The sequence below is a fragment of the Anolis carolinensis genome, unplaced genomic scaffold (assembly GCF_035594765.1).
Source record: "Anolis carolinensis isolate JA03-04 unplaced genomic scaffold, rAnoCar3.1.pri scaffold_8, whole genome shotgun sequence".
NCBI classification, from domain to species: domain Eukaryota; kingdom Metazoa; phylum Chordata; class Lepidosauria; order Squamata; family Dactyloidae; genus Anolis; species Anolis carolinensis.
The window spans coordinates 2,865,209-2,882,049 of NW_026943819.1; the positions used below are offsets into that span (position 1 = coordinate 2,865,209).

General features: G+C 40.5%; 1 protein-coding gene and 1 long non-coding RNA gene across 19 annotated transcripts in view; one reads left to right on the forward strand and one right to left on the reverse strand.

Moving 5' to 3' along the window:
- The window catches only part of ncam1 (neural cell adhesion molecule 1), a 182,179-nt gene that overhangs the window by 18,177 nt on the left and 147,161 nt on the right, over positions 1–16,841 (forward strand). The window lies entirely within an intron of this gene.
- On the reverse strand, positions 9,061–16,687 carry LOC103280312 (uncharacterized). Its single transcript, XR_010000437.1, has 2 exons — positions 16,543–16,687; positions 9,061–13,033 (listed from the first exon to the last, which is right to left on the reverse strand). It is a non-coding gene; the product is annotated as an uncharacterized LOC103280312 (long non-coding RNA).

Below are 16,841 nucleotides of genomic sequence, written 5' to 3' on the forward strand. Positions count from 1 at the left end.
GGATCTACCCAAGTAGAGGAGAAGGCAATTCACTTCAGAAAGTCATCTCCCAGCTCATGGAAGGGAATGAGGATGCCAGCAGAAAGAGGAGAGGGAACACACTTTTCTTGTTTTCTTTTGTGTGGCTTTAATGATGGGAAAGAAAGCAAACCTTGAAGGATGCTTGTGTTGGTTATTTTTACAAACTGTAGTTTCTGTGTATATTCTTACACGCCATAAGGATCTGTGAATAATAAATATAGCTACACTGTGTGAGATGGAGTGAGGAGAAGCTGATGTGCTTGATTGTGTTCATGATGTCTTTGATTCCCAGAAGCTCCAACCTGCTAGATCAATGATCAGGGTTTCTGAAAGCATTAGGTCAAAACATATGAAGGACCAAAGACCCTCTGTCCTAGATCAGGAAGATGAATTCCTGCTTCAAGGAGGAAATCACATGATTGGGGATCGTGGCCCTCAGTCTTTGATTCTTCAGCTGTTTGGTCTAAAGCTTCTGAAATCTCTAATCATTGGTCAAAGAGGTTGGCGCTTCTGGGAATGGAAGCCAAAACACTTGGGAGGAGGACCAAGATTTGGGAACTGCTGGTTTTGACTTCTGGAAGACCAAGCTTCTACATTATGTGGGAAGCCTCCACAACCCTGCTGCAAAGGTGGATTTTTCCAACCTGGAGGTGGATAGCCATCAGCTTGATGAAGACACACAGAGGTGGGTCTAGTGTGCTTGCTATTACTCCTAACCTCATTGCATGATGGGGAAAACATAGGGCAAAGATGAGGTAAGAATGTTGTGTGCAGTAAGAACAGTATTTCTAGCTGGTAGTAATAATGGTTGTCCAAGTGCCTTCAAGAGTTGCACCATTCATATTCAGGAGCTAGGTAAGCAAGAACCAAAACTGTTGGTTCTGGGCAAAAAATAAAAAAGATGTTCTATACCTTAACCCTCTTGAGCAGTGGTTCTTAACCTCTGGGTCCCCAGATGTTTGGGCCTTCAGCTCCCAGAAATCCTAACAGCTAGTAAACTGGGATTTCTGGGAGTTGTAGGCCAAAACACCTGGGGACCCACAGGTTGAGAACCACTGTTCTTGAGGAATGGAATGGAAATGGCTGTGAGAAAAAGAAAGGGAGGAAATCTGTCTTTTATTTACAGTAACCTAAAAGGAGCCAGAAATAGGAGCTAGATGTAAGGAGTTGGTGAAGAAACTGTCAATGGGAGACTGCTGGGATGGGCAGCCACAAAGGCTTGGCTTGTACCTCTCCCTCCAACCTGTCATTCAAAATCACCTTCTATTTTCTGTGTCCAGAATTAGTGACATCTTCATTTCCTTTCCAAATTCAACCAATGCTTCTTTTGTAACACTGACCACCGTTTATACAAACAGCAGGATGGTTCCTTTTCTCACCTGCTCATGATGAGCTCCACAGAAAGTCTTTGATATATAATCCTTACACGTATTGACATGCATACTTGCTGATCTTAATCTTGCCTAGTTGATTTTTTTAAAGGTGGCACTTAATATAAGGTTAATTCAATGAATTTCAGAATTCTAAGTTTTTCAGAGGCTGTGGCTGTGTTCCAGGTTGCAAAATGCCCTTCCAGCTTTTCTGGCTGACCTCCCAAGATATGTTTTACAGAATCGCATCTATTGTCTTGGGGGAAATAATAATAATAATTGGCTTTGTGCAATGAAAAAGAAGACATGGGCTAGATATATATTTTCCTGTCATGGATTTGCATGGGTCAGGTGGCGGGAGACCAGAAACAGTTGAAGGGGGCGGAGGGAGGCGGAGGAGGATCTGCACCTGCTCCCATCCGTCTGGAAGGAACAACAAGCAGTTCAGTGAGACAAAAAGCACATTTTATTTCTTGATTTAAAGAGAATGCCATCCCTTGTTTTATTGATCACTCTAGGCATTTGAAGTGTCTGCAGGACCCCTCTCCCCCCAGTTTTATTGGACTGCTTGTAGCTTTTGAAGTATTATTTGGTAGAAGAGTGCTTTTATAGTGAATTCAAACATGAGTGGCAGAGTTGTGGTCTCAGAGGCAACAACTACGAAAGTGTTGAAATATGTGCAGACATTATAATGGGGAAAATCGCCAGATTCCTTTGAAACTGGGCTCCTTTTTGAAATGCGACGTTTGGAGTTTATTAAAGACGCACAAGGATGGGGTCCCTAAAAATTCATAATTGTCTGCTCAGAATTTAAACATTTTCAGTCTTGTGACATGTATATTATATGTGATGCTTATTTGATAATCAATGACATATAGTCTCTCTATTGCTTGCTGTATTCTGGTTTTTCAGTACTTCCTTCTCTGCATTCACATAGGGTCTAGTGGGTTGCTTTGGCTTACCATTTATTGGTGATAATAAAGTGCATTTTTGGGTCCATTTCCACAATTCTTCAATTTCTCTCCATCCTCCTCTCTGGCTGTGGTGAATGATGCTGGCCAAGAACCATCCAGGCTCCATTTTGATTCACATCTCCCCTCTCCCTTTTGTTTACATCAGCCATATTTTAGTACCCTCCAGCCCTATGTGTTGATTGTATTTCATTGCACATAGTCAGCGACTTTTCCAATTGCAGATTGCAGGAAGCAGTAGCCAAACACATCTGAAGACTGGTGTACGTTGATAGAATTATAAGTATAATTTGTGTATGGAATTATGTTTCTAAATCGGTTGGATTTTATTTTAACAGATTATGTTTAGGATACATGATGTAGCTTTCAGTTTACGTCCTGCAGTTGGCATAGATTTACTGAAGTGAATGTTTTTCTTATTTGATTTCTAGCTGCTAAATCAAGACTAATTACAGTTATTTTACAAGGTTGTTAGAACAAATGAGGTAACTAAGTAAAGGATTCAAATCATCTGTGTTTGTATATAATGGTTGCTGTTACTGTAATTGTTATTGCTGCTGTTATAGGTATCTTGACCTAAAAATTGACACTCATGCGAGTGAAGTGGGGCTTTAGCAAATGATGATATAATATTGAAACAACCTCCCCCCAAAAAAGCACTTACTTCCCTCTCTTTGATCCCATGGGTTAGTTGGGACTCATAATTGGATTCTGGGAATATTACATATGATTTTAGCAATTGTGGCATTTTGATTAGATCACAGAGGTGGCATTAAGACCTTAAAATATAATTTTATTTGTGTCATGAATGGAAATGTCAGACACTTATGCTGTGTAGAGGTGCTTTTGAGTGGTAGAAGCCAGCACAAAGGCAGGACCTACCTTAGATTGTTCTAGATCTGGCTCTGATAGAAACCATGTGTCCTCGTTCAATCTCCCTTATGGTTTTTTTATGTCTAGCTGTTAGAATTTCCAATTTGGAGAGCAGTGTTTTCCCTTAATTGGGATGAGAATTAGGTTGGAATTGCACTGTATTGTGCCCCACACCTTTGAAAGCAGAAGTCTTTGCATACCTTTTATGCAATAATCCAATCATAGAAGGTCAGATTTCTACCGGATTGTTGTCCTTTGTTGGACAAAAGGTAGGGCCAAAAACCTTCAGCGCGTTGCTGATGCAAAGTGATGTAAATGAGCTGGGCTTGGCAGTGGTGCCATTATGCCCTTTCCTGTTTGTAGTGTTGAATTGCTCCTTCTCTCTCTTGCAGCTGCTCATTAGCAGCTTTGCCTTTTGATGCTACCCCGACTGCCAAATGGCCAGTTTTCAAAGGTGTCTAATATACTGCATTTATAACTGTTTCACAGCCCCACTGTTACCTGCATAGATGCTTCCCAAGGTTGCCTTTTCCATAGCTGGAAGCTTTGGTCTTCTAACACTTTTGTTTTTAAAGGAGGAATTCCAAGTAGGCAACATCGGCAATGGCCAATTTACAAGGAGTGCACTTTTGGCCTCTTCACATTACATTCGGCAGGAAATACTTTTTTGGTTTCAAGATTTTGAAAATTGAGGTGCACATTAGATTCGATGGTGCATTAGACTCGAGGAAATAAGTTTATACTCTAACCTTGTGTTGACTAAGAGACCTTTGGTAGTTGTTGTGGATTGGCCAATGTAGGCTTTGACCCAGTGTTTGGCCGTTGAGAAAAAAAAGCAAATTCCATGTTAGAAATTATTAGGAAAGGAATCAAGGATACAACTGTCAATATCATAATGCCTCAAGACCAGTATGTGAAAAGAGTGTGTGCAGTTCTGGTTACAATACCATAAAAAACGACATTGCAGACCTGTTAGAGCTGCCAAAAAGGGGCCCTGGAATGCGTATGGAGGGGGGATGGGGTTCTGGTGCAGCTCCCATATAAGGTAAATTGACAAATTAGGGTGATATAATGTATGTAAAAAGGCAAGTAAATGGGGAGAACGTTTTCCCTCTGTTAGCACCTAGGCTGAGCCAAAGAATGACGAGATACAGGACTGTTTTGCTCTGATCCAAAATTTGGTGAGAAGTGCAAGCTTTGCACTTGGTAAATTTCAAGAGTGATTCAGCTGGTTTTTATTCTTCAGCCCATGTCAGATTTGACTTGTCTTTTGTTTAACCCAGGCTGTCGATAACCATGTACAAATGGCCTATTGGAAACCCACTCAGATAAAAGCACATCTTCAATATTGAGCATCAAGATGCAGCCTCCCCCTGAACTTATATACACATTCTGAGAATGAGTTCTTTCTTTACAGCAGCAGATTTCTCCTGCACAAGTCTGGAGGATGGTATCTAAACAAAATTGGTACAAAAACAGGTTTGACACTGATTAGGCCTTTGCAATGTGGCACCTGGCAGAGATTAGTTTTCCGGCTGGTTCCACTCTGGGTCTCAGGAAGAGAGGCAGCAGCTGCAGAGATCTGCAGAAGTGTAATGCGAGGAGGAGTGAGTGGGTGGATGGGATGTCCTGGCTTAATGGGGCACCAGTTTGAGCAACTCGAACAGCAGTCCAAAGGAGAGGTTCCCGACCCCAAATTCTGTCTATTTTCATCGGTCATTGAATGAACATTTGGAAGGTCTATTGCTTCTTTGCTGCTCATTCCACGGGGCTGTTGGATTTTTAAAGGCTTTTGGGACCAGAGCCAGTTTGCTGACACATGAGCCTTCAAAATAACAATTGAAATAAAATTCTTGGAAGACAGAGCAACTGGCAGGCAGGGATCCTCTTATTAAGCAGTGGTTTGGAAATAGATCGTGTCTTTGTGATGACACTCTATTGAAAAGGCTTGGATAAGAATATTTTTAAACTGCACTTAAAAAAAGAATAGAAAAGAATTTCATCTGGCAATTGTGAGTTTTAATTCATAGTAAAAATTGAATCAAGTGTAGCAGTATTGGGATTTCACTGCTATTAATCTGGCTGAATGCATTGTGTTTGTTTTACGCTCTCTTGCTGAAATGTGCTGACGTTAAAGATTGGTGTGTATATTTTACATTTTTATTTTGCTGGCACGGAAAAGGATGAACATTGACAATGCATTGTGTTTTAGTAACACATGAACAGTTTTATCCATTTGGATAAAACAAGTGTAACACAAACTTTATATGTAGAGATGGGACTCCCCAAAAGTCGTGAAGGTCTTGAACAGCTGCCAAGAGAGTCTTAAGTACATCCCTTGACATCCTTCTGCACAGCGTGTGCCATCATTGGGCAATGAGACAATATCAGATTTCAATGCAGTCATGGACCCATCATTTTCTCTCTGTTCAAGCATAAGCTTGCCCCAAAGGAGACAGCAACTCCATATTTGCAATCTGAGCCCCCTTTGTACATCTGCCTTGCATTTAAAATAGGTGAATGATGAGTTACTTGAAATCCAGGCTTACTAGACATAGGTGCTTATGGAGGATGTCTACTAATGACTGTTAGCCATTGCAGAGAATGGGACTTCCATGCACCGGTGCAATCTTTTTTGGACATACATGCCCCAAAAATATCTGCTTGGTTGCTATATTGTATGAATTAGAACAATGGACTTCATAGGCTTTGGTTTAGTATGGTTTGTTAGGTCTCCAGTTTTTAGATTCTTACTAAACAGCTTTTTATAGACAAAAGGTGATTTTTTTAAAAAAAAGTCTGTGTTTGTGTCCGTGTTTTCTTGTTTCTCACATCTAAATCCGTTAATCTTTCCTAACAGTCATTTTCTGAAAATGCCATCACTTGTGTGATGAGTAACATTAAAATCACTACTATTGTCCTGTGTTTTGCAATCATATATCATTTTGAAGAAATAATCAGTCTTTCATAAAAAAAACCCTTCCCATTACCATGTTAATGTTTAAATACATTTCTTTGCAGTTTCCAAATGTTACGGATTACAGTTTTGTTTGGTGGATTAACTATGACAATGTTGCCGTTGTTGTTGTTTTTTTTAAAGACAGCAGGATAAGCTAATTTGGATTTGTTTACAAAATATTGACAAATTGGTCTAAATGTTTGGTGCTACTGAATGATCTTGTGCTTGAAAAGGAGTGGGAATAATTGAAGAAACCTCTGAGGTTTTCTTTTTTTTAGATGAACGGTCTTGTGCTTGAAAAGGAGTAGGAACAATTGTAGAAACAAATAAATTAAAAGCAATGGTTGTTGACGGTTCTTCACATGCTCCGAAAAAGCAGCCTGTCTTTGCATATTAATCACCCCTTGAAAGGCTTTTGCCTACACAGAGGAGTCTCACAGTGTGTTGAAAGGGGAGGGAGGAAAGAACAGGGCGAGGAGAGGGTTGTAATTGTAGTTCTGAATAGGGTTTTTCTTTCATTCAAGTGAAGAAGCTGAAAGCGGGAGAATTACAGCAGTGTTTTGTGGATGGACAAGCCCCCGATTGGCCACTCGGTTGAACATGGAGCTTGTGAGCAGCCTGAATGTGGGGCATGGAGGGTTAAGAGGGGGGCGGCCGTGATGCCATTGGGAGGAGCAGGAGATCGTCCTGTTTCCATGGAACAATGCTCCCTGGCATCCCCAATGCAGAAGCTCCAGAGTAAAGATCTACTGCAAGAGGTTAACACAAGGATGTTGAGCATGCAACACACCAATTTCCATGCCCTGCCCATTAGCAATCCTCTCCAGAACCCATTTATTGCTAACCTGTTATCTCCAAAGCTGTTTGTGACAATTTAAAACCATGCCAAACAGACAAGCCACCCAGTGTCCCCATACCCTTGCTTCCGTTGCCCCAGAGCAGGGGTTCACTGGAGCTTGGATTTGCATGGTGGGCTTCGAGAGGTCTCAGCGTTTCTTTTGGCCTGACTTACTCCAATTGTTTTGTTTGGTTCCCACATTCTATCCCCCAGCCCAGGCAATGCTTACCATGGCATGCATGCTGCACTGTTTAGTGAACACGGTGAGGCTTCTCGTATCCTTAGAAATATAAGGATGAATGAAATAGTTGCTGCATAACGGTTCCTGTTCCCTGGTTCCAAAACTGGAGAGGGATTTTGGAGGGATTGTTTCAGGGAAAGCACTGCGTTACTGAGACATGTAGTCCACTTTGTGTTAGGAAAGGGTGGTGTTTCATTATCTGCCCACCTTGCTTTGGGCTTTCTTTCGTGGGCGGCCTCCTTGGCCACTGCCCTGGGCTGCCAACCTAGCAAAGACACCTATCTCTGTGGATACTGACCTCTGTGGCCTTTTCCTTACATGCTATGCCACAGAACTGCCTCAGACCCATGGTCACGTGCGTTTTGGTGGTCAGTACACATTTTTCTATGTTTTCTCCTTGTAAAATGACTTTAGTTATGCTTCAAGTTATTACATAGGCCTGACTTGTGTGGATTTTACAAGGTTGCAGATGAAACAATATAAAGCAGTAAGGTTTTTTTTAAAGGAGTTACTTGTGCTTGAATAGGTACATATTGCAGAGAAAGCTTTGATATTCACCTTTAAGGTGAAGCTGCATGAACCTTTGAAAGATCTTCCTTGAAATTAGTCAAAGCAACCAAACTGAATATTTCTGTTGTCTTTGATTAAGGAATGGATACATTACAGAGAATGCTGGGGATTTTGTTTTAGCAGTCCAGTTGGTCTCATGTTTTATGAGATTTCTTTCACTTATATGCTGAAATCTGTCCTTTTGTAAATGGTCAACTGTTACGAAATTAATCATAAATGTATTTCTCTTCCTCTGAAGTATTCTAGTACTACTTAAAACCTTGAAAAATAGCAAGAATTATGTTCTTTTATAAATATTTCAATGTTCTGATTGTTAAAATAGAATTCTGTAGAAATGTCATAACCTCATGGATAATAATGGAAAGAACATATTTGCCAGGAGTCTTTGAAATACGATCAGGAGAGCTTTAAATGAGTAGATTATTTTTCCCTTTCCCTTTCTTTGCTTTCTAGCTTTCACAATCAAACATAGAAATGGGAAATACAATGGCATGGGTCATCTTAGCCTTAGTAGTCATTGCTATACCTTTATACTTCAGGAACTCTCCTCGTTCCTTCATAGCTGTCCTGCAAAGAAAATATATGTGAAGAAATGGGAGTAGGGAGCCTGCAACTCACTTGATTATTGTTATAATAGTAATACATATATAGTTTATTGGGACGTAGAATTTGGTCTTTGTATTTATTCTGAGCAGGTAATGTTAGCTTTGGTGGGCAGGGATGTATAGCTTACTGTATTTTCAAAATAGAGATCCCAGCCTTTCCAATAGTCCTGATTGTCATTGTGGAATGCCCCCCTGCCTCTCTTTCTCAGAGGGATGATCACTCCCACCTGTTCTCCTTGTCAACTATTTTACGATTATATGGAAAGAGTAATGGCACCAGAGGCTGAGGGTCACATAAATCTGCACATTGCTCACAGGCTCCACTGCTCTTTCAGATGAGGGCACCTGGGCATGGCAATGAGATCTCCTCAGCTCACAAAGCCAGGTGGGTGTGGGGCAGCATGCTTTCTTCTGAAGGACAATTCCTTTCGATTTTGTGGTCAGGATTGATTAAAAACAGGACCCCGCTATACAGTTTCTGTTATTGTCTTTATATGAATTTTGCTTGTGTTTACTGGTTGCTTCATTATGCTGTGAATTCCGTTAGCCTCTTTGGTGAAAGCTATGACAGAAATTATTGGAATAAACGAATAAGGAAGTCCGACTAGGTAGTTGCATGCCATTAAGAAGATTTAATTATTCCAGATGGATATTGGTAACCCTTTGATAAGCCTGTGCTGTAGTGTCCTTTGCGTTTGCCATGGCTTTGAGGCTGGCTTTCTCTCCGATGGGGACCTTTCTGCTCGCTTTGTTGCACACTCTGATCCCTTTGTGGATCATAAAATCAATTGGTAAACCATGAGAGTTCAATACATCTCCGCAGTTGCTATGGAGACATATTTACGTGGCATCCTTGAGCATGTTATGGCTCCCACAGTGCCCAAAGGTTCACTGGCTTATAGCAGTACTGTACAGTAGAGGACATTGTAATTGTTGCTGCAGCCATCTCGGTGAGGCTCTGGTGCCATGTAACTGGAATTTTACCAAGCTAGGAAGGCCATTGGAGAGACGCATGTGGATTTTTGAAATCCCACTGAATACACTTCATCTTACTTTGGCTTTGTGTCATCTTGTGTTTTCTCTTTTTTCTCTTAGAAATATGTTTCTCTTCGCTTTATCCATCACTAGAGATAAGAGATACGAAAAAAATTGCCTAGCTGTATCTGTCTGTCTAATTTGCACCCTGTTTTTGAGTAGTCTCTTAAGTGGCTCATGCCATTAATAAAGTACAACAGTTCCATTAAGGTCCTTACACTTTAAAATTTAAAGCTGCGAAATTAATGGATCCACAAGGAAAGCTATTTGACGCTGGAGCAAAGAAAAGGTAAAACAGGCTGAAAATCAGAATTTTGAAAAATTGAACTGAAAAACAAACCTTGGGTACTAGAGAAAATGATGTGGAAGGGAAGTAATGGCCAGGAACTTCCAAGTTTGTCCAGGAACAGCAGTGTAAGGCCAACCACTCTTCTCTGAAAACGTTATTTGTGTGTTTGTGAGATCAGTTGTACCAAGGGATGCAAGTTATTAGGTTTTCATAGGTATATTCCATGGCAAATCCACCATATATGAAAAGTAGGAACAGACATACACAGCAGGTGGAGTTCCCCTCCCAGATGAAGCCACAAGTCATCAGGTTTTATGAGGAAGTTCATGTGTAAGTGATCATGAGGCTTCCTTTTGATGGTCCATCACAGTGAGCTTGGCTGAACCATTATTTCACCATGAAGGTGGCATAAAACAGTCTCCAGAAACTTCTGTGAATGTGTGATGTTCAATCCAGGAACCATTAGCAAACTGATGAATAAAAATGTGTCTTGTGGTTGAAAGGACAAATATCTTGGGAAATTGTGGTGTCCTGCATTTTAGCTGTGATGCCAATGTTATAGAATCATAGAAGTGTATATTTGGAACAGCAGTGGACTGGGATGCAGGACGCAGTGGTAGTGGTCCAAGTGAATGCAAACTGGACTAAGAAGGCTTCATTCTTTGGTTTTGCAAGCTTGAGGCTGAGTGTAGTGGCCATACGGATGCTGCTGGGGTGATGAGTGAAGCATTGCTGTTGATTCCCTGGGAATTTAGCACTTTAAATGGATTAGGGCTAAAAATATCTCTTGCCTGGCATTGCACTGGATCAGGAAACATGTGTAATTACTGTCTTTGTGTGAGTGTGTGTTTGCAAGACAGTAACGGCAAATGGTCTAAGTTTGGGCTTACCAGCAGCCTGCATTTGGGTGAAATTCCAAAATTGTTTTGGAGGTTAATTAGAGAGTGATAAGATAGAAAGTCAGGGTTGGATAAATGTCAGGTGCCTGATGTTTTCATATTTACTCTGGAAATGTGAAATTCTGTTTCGATTTTATTCAACAAGTCTAACATCTTATAACTTAGTTCTGGCTAGCAGATATTCTCCAGGAACTAGTTTGCAATTCACTTGAATGATTTGACATTCATGCACATGCAAACATCTAAGAGTGTATGTCTATGTGAGCTGTTCAATCTTGCCTTTACAGTTTTTAGTTTGCAGCATATTCTTGCAACCCATCATATTTCACATGGCTTTTCTGAGATTTCCCCTTAATCATAGCTTTGTATTGGGTTTCACAAACACCAGTCAACCTTTAAAGGTTCACTGGCAGGAACTTACTGATTTTTGCCTTTGTCCCTGGTGATTGATGTTACATCTGGAGTTTTTAGCAAGGCATTTCCTTACACCCAATTACTTTTTTGTAGGTCTCAGTGTTCTCCTGCTTTGGCTTTCCTTGTCAAGGATCACTGATCTTCAAGGACTAAGGCTGATCTTTTTAGCAGCCTGTTTCACAAGTTGTGGTTAATATTAGTAAATGGTTGGAGTTTTGTTGCTGCTGGTTGAAGAAATATTATGGTCAGTTGTATAATGAGATGATCCTTAGATTGCTGTCTAAAACTTTTGGACCCTTTGACACATGCAAGACAGACACATCTGTGCCCGTTCTCCTTAAAGGAACTTCTGAACATGACCAGTTGTGGCAGGTTTAAGCCTTTCTGTATGCAATAACTATTTCAAAATCCAAAGTTTTTATACACTGTGTTTTTGTCAGAATCATTGCTATACCTGCAGGGGCTCTTGGGGTTTCCTGCTACATGATGGTAATTGTTGCCTTATCTTTCCAGTGCAAGCAAAGTGATGTCAGGGGTTTCTTTTGTCTCTCGGCACAATCAAGGACAGGAGCCTTTTTTTGTCCTTTCCCTCCTTGTATTCTGAACACAAGTGTTGTGCTTCTAGTCATATGTTGCTTCAGGCTGATAAGCTAATAAAATGATTTTACATGTTAAAAGCCTGGGCAAATGGAACTGTGCATGTCCAGTGTCTCAGAGATATCATCCTTGGTGCCAGGTTAGCATCCCAAGTGGATGTGTCAATTTAATTTGCAACTTACAGACATTTCCCTGTTTGGTCTTAAACTACCTTTAAGTTATGGCAGGCTCCAAAGCAATATAATGACATTGAGTACTGTATTGTAGTAGAGTAAAATCCTTGCCTGAAGTAGCTGGTGCAGTTATATTCGTTTGGAAAGTATCCTAAAATTATTGTAATGTTCAAGCTTTCATTTTAAGACAGATTTTGGATGCCTGTGATCCTGAAAGGATGGCATAATTAATCTAAGGGCGATGTGTTCTTCTTTTCTTCCTTGGAACTTTATGTATGTTTTGGAAATGTGCATTCTACATGTTGGTTTGTTTAAATGGAGCTTGCATTTGCTGTCTTTGATTTGCAATTCTGTCTCTCGAAATGCTTAACTCAGCACCTTCCAGCTAACAAGTTAGGTCCCACCTCTCGACTATACCTGAAAGCTGTTCATTTCTGGCTGTAAGACTTGTTTTGAGTGCACATGATATTGAAAAACTGGGCACACTTACTTTCTCTCAAACTGTATTGCTTCCCTGTTGCTCTTTTAGCTGATAGCTTTTGAAGGGTAGATTCAGCCAAGCATGTATCTGGAAAGACATGTCATGATCTCTACAAGATGGTTGGATTTGTAAAGCTTTCCTTCTGGTTTTGTGGCTGTTTCTTCTTCAAGCTGTAATCTTTTTGTAGTATAAATCAGGCCATCTTCTAACAGATTGCACTTCTGAGGGACGAATGATTGTATGAGCATAAACATCAGACCCATAAGTGATACAGGATTTTGCAAGGGTTTTCTTGTGGCACACTGGTATCACCATAAAAGCCTCGGGACAATCTTAATCTCTCAACCACATTTTTAAACGTTGTGAGAAATCACAGTTTCTTCAGACTGAAGACACAGTTGGCCTTTGGTATCTGCTGGGGTTTGGTTCCAGGACATGCCCGGAATACTAAAATCCTTGGATGCTCAGGTCCCATTTTATAAATGGTGTCCAATTGTGCCCCTTTTCCAAAATGGCAAAATCGATTATTGCTGTTTGGATGTATTGGGTATGAATATCTTCAAGCCGTAAATTATTGAACCGGTGGATGTAGAATCCCTGGATATGTACACTGTGTCAATCTGTGCTTCTGAGAGAAAGCAAAGGTGGAACTCTTGGGTTTCCAGGAAGACTGCAATGGACATTTGATCTATGAGGACTGCAAAAGAAAGAGAACAGGGTCAACTCTGAAATAAGTGGCTGGAGTCACCTTGTGAGAAGGTAAATGGACCTATTCACTGGGATGCAAACAGCTACTTCATATAATAGAAACTTTGGACTCTGTGTTGCAGGTATTTTCAAGTGTTTATGTTTTCCTTCCTCACCTGGGAGGGCTGGGAACATATGTACTGTGCTTCATATGGTGTAAACTAAAGCCAAGGTTTTGTTGGATCTAATGGCTGATCACAAGTAATAGTAGAATTTAGAGCAGTGCATGGTTAACCTTGGAATCCTGGCTGTGCTGTTTGGTGTGTTCATTAGTACTTTATTCTTCGTTTTCAGGGACTTTGTAGCACACATTCACCACAGCTTCTCAGTGGTTCCTTTGGCATAGTCAAGTCTGTTAAATCCATTTTGTTTTTATTCTTAATGCCATTTAATTTTTTTTCATAAGCACTTGAAGACTGATGATTTAAAGGGCTGACAACTAGCAGTCTGATTGCTTGAATTATTGCGGTTGCTGGCAGACGCTGCAGACATTTCCTTTGGTCTGCATTTTTGTTGTCTTCAACAACACAAAATGCAATACTGTTCTTGTACAAGGAAGGCGAGAAATGGAGAGAGAAATAGGGGAAATTTGCAAACAAAAAACTTTCAACCTAATGAAGTGTTTGGCTTGTCTTGAATCTGACTTAAGTGCATGCTCCCAAGAAACAAATCTAAGGGCTACATGTCTACAGGGAAGTTTCATATTTCCTGAAAGCTTGCATGTCTGTTAGGTTTGCTCAGTCTTATTGGCTTGGTAGCATGGGGCTGTGTGTTGCTGATACCCTTTTTAACAAAAAGAGGCTGTTTTGCTTGTAATGAGGTCCAAGTGAGACCTTTGATGCTGACATCATTTCTGCAGTTACTGCAACTTGGGGATCTCTTGGTTCTCAGGGGGCTGTTTGGAGACCGAAAGGCTGCTGCTAAACCTCTGGGCATATCACATACCTAAACGGAAGTGGGTCCCAAGAGAAGGAATTTAGCAAATAGAATCTGGGTCTATTTCATTGGTTGTGTTGAGATGATCAGTTCTTTGAGCAAATAGAAGGTTTGTTTTTCAGAAGAGAAGGAAGGCATGCCAATTTATTATCTAGCATTCATTGGAGGTAGATGATAGAGAGGATGCAATGAAACACATGAGAACATTCTTTTCAAAAATCATAGTCTGTAGCCTGGATATTCTTTTCATTTTGCTTTCATTCTACTACACTTTGTACTTAAAACAATTGCCGAGTTGGGGGGAGGGGGAGCAACTGCCATAGTATATAAAGGCTAAAAAAAATCCCCATAATTACCAGATGAAATGAATATTTGAGTTAATGGCATCTCACTCACTAGGAACCTGCATAATTGTTTAATAATGTATCCATTTACAGTAAGGAGAGATTTGTGCACAGCACTCCACTCTCGTGTGTTGTTTCTTTTAGGTAGAGGGGCTGTTGGGTGTTAATATCTTTTTAAAATAAGGTTACTTATGAAAAAAAAGATTTATTTGTGGAGATCTGTGTGGTCCCTGTGCTTGTGCCTCCCAGGGTGCCATTCTCAGCTTGAATAAACCCGTGCTTTGTTGAGGTAATCTCCTGTTTATATATTCCATTAATATATTTTTATCTATTAAGCACTGAGTAATAGAACTTGATATTAAAGGCTGCCACCAAACCACCCTTGAAGTCTTAATGGTACCACACAGTGAGGTCTGGAATAGTGTTTATAGCCAGCTTACTAACAAAGGAGAGTGTGGATGGTGGATGCCATTGTTTTTATCTCAATGGGACATTTCAGCTATCTAGATTGAGATGTGGATAGACTCCCAGTCCCAGAAGGCCTAGCCAAAGGTTGCGAGTTGTAATCCAGCAATGTCCAGAAGGCTTTCCAAACTTCATCTCTGATCTACATTCACGTTACCTTGTCTTGTGTCTTCTGAATGGGTGGGCTTTAATTCCTATTCTGGCAGTTGACCATACTGACTAAGGCTAGAGAGGTAAAATTTTGAGACATTTTGAAAGCATAGGACACATTTCCCTTGTATGTCTTATTGAGTCATGCCATCAGCTTGTTTTTTCTTCCCTTGTTTGTTTAATGGCTCTTTTTTTATTTGGCCTTAAGTTGGATTGCTTGTGCTGCATTGTCTGAAGATTCAAGGTCATAGTTGGTGATTTCTAAGGATTTCCCTGCAATCTGGATATGAAGGAGAAGTAGGAGAGAATTTATGGCTCTGATACCAGTGTTATTTTTGGAAATGTGTTTTTGTGTGTCAGAAAGCTCAAACAAGGAGAATTATGGACTGCTGGAAAGCTTCACTGTAAAGAATTGTTAAGTGCAAAATTTCTCTACATGTGCGTGTTTTGTAGAAACCAGTATTTTTTTGTGCAGGAAACATTTTTCAGCATGTGCAGAATATTTGGTTTCCTGTGCTGGAAATGCTGTTTCTGTGCAAGAAATCCCCCATGTACAAACTTTGCTCACGGTAAGTGCCAAACGGAGACATGCTTTCTCACAGTGGGGAGGAAATTGCTAAATTTACACACTGCATCCTTCAAGAAAGAATTGAGCAAAGAATTATCTCTATTCTAAGAGACCACTTCACAATCAAGGCATAGTCAGATGTTTTTTCCATTGAAGTTAGCTGAAGTTGGACTTAGATATTTAGCTATTTCTGCAAAGATTTCCCACAGAAGTTTTCTTTTTAATGTGTTGAGTCCATAGGGAAAGGGAAGGAGAGAAAAGAGGGGACAGCAATTTTATAAGTCGGCCAACTAATATGTGAGAGATTCTGGGCTAGAATCCAACTACAGTATATTCCTCTTCTCTTTTCCTTGTTGGAGGATAGTCATCACCCATAGATTGCAGAGTTCATTTTGAATTCTAGTTAATATCAGAGGTTTTAATGTTATTCTCAACTGCATGAACAATAGAGAGCAGGCATGTTTTACAATGGACTGAATTTCCTGTCTTCTCCTGTTTACAACAAATGCTTTCTCTGTGTGTGTCTGTGTAGCTGAATGGCTTGGCTAAGGCAATTATTCTCAATCCTGCTTTATTACATATTTCTCTTTGTCTGGGGCCTATTAATTTTTAATTTGCACAGTTATGATTTACTTTTCTCATGTTGCTGAAGGAAGGGGGAATGCATTGTTCTCTCTGCCCCCCCCCCCTTTTCTGTCTCTTTTGTGTGTGTTTATGCCTCTGTGTTTTACGGAAAACGTGACGAGTAGTAAAGGAGAAAAGGGCCCAACGAGATAATGCTGTTATTTCCAGTTCAAAGCTAAGCAGGTCTTATATGAGCCTTGTCTAATTCATTATAGATTACTGCTTTAGAATTAGAAAACTGTGTTATAAATCATGATGTCATTTCCAACTAATCAAATTCAGGCGAAGAGCTTTCCGATTCCCGTGAGAGCTGGCCCATCCGCCCGCAGCTGTGCCTTTGGCATCTGAGCCCCAAAAGGAGGGGCGGCTTACCCTTGTAACCTGAAGAAAGGATCTCCCCAGCAGCCAGCCTGATTTTTCACAGAAGGGCAAAAGAAAACGAGTAACAAAAATCGGGCAGAGGAAGGCACAGTGTGTTCGGGGAGTCAGCCTTTGAAAGTGGGCCGCAGATTCAGTGCAGGGTGAGGGTACTCCCCTTCCTTGAAACAAAAGATAATGTGAATTCAGGGACAAAACAACATGTCCTCCGTTTGAACAAAGGACAGCCCAGGTCAGCCCGATACTGTGGCTGCTACGAGGAGCCAGCTCTTCCTGCCAGAATACAGTTCCCA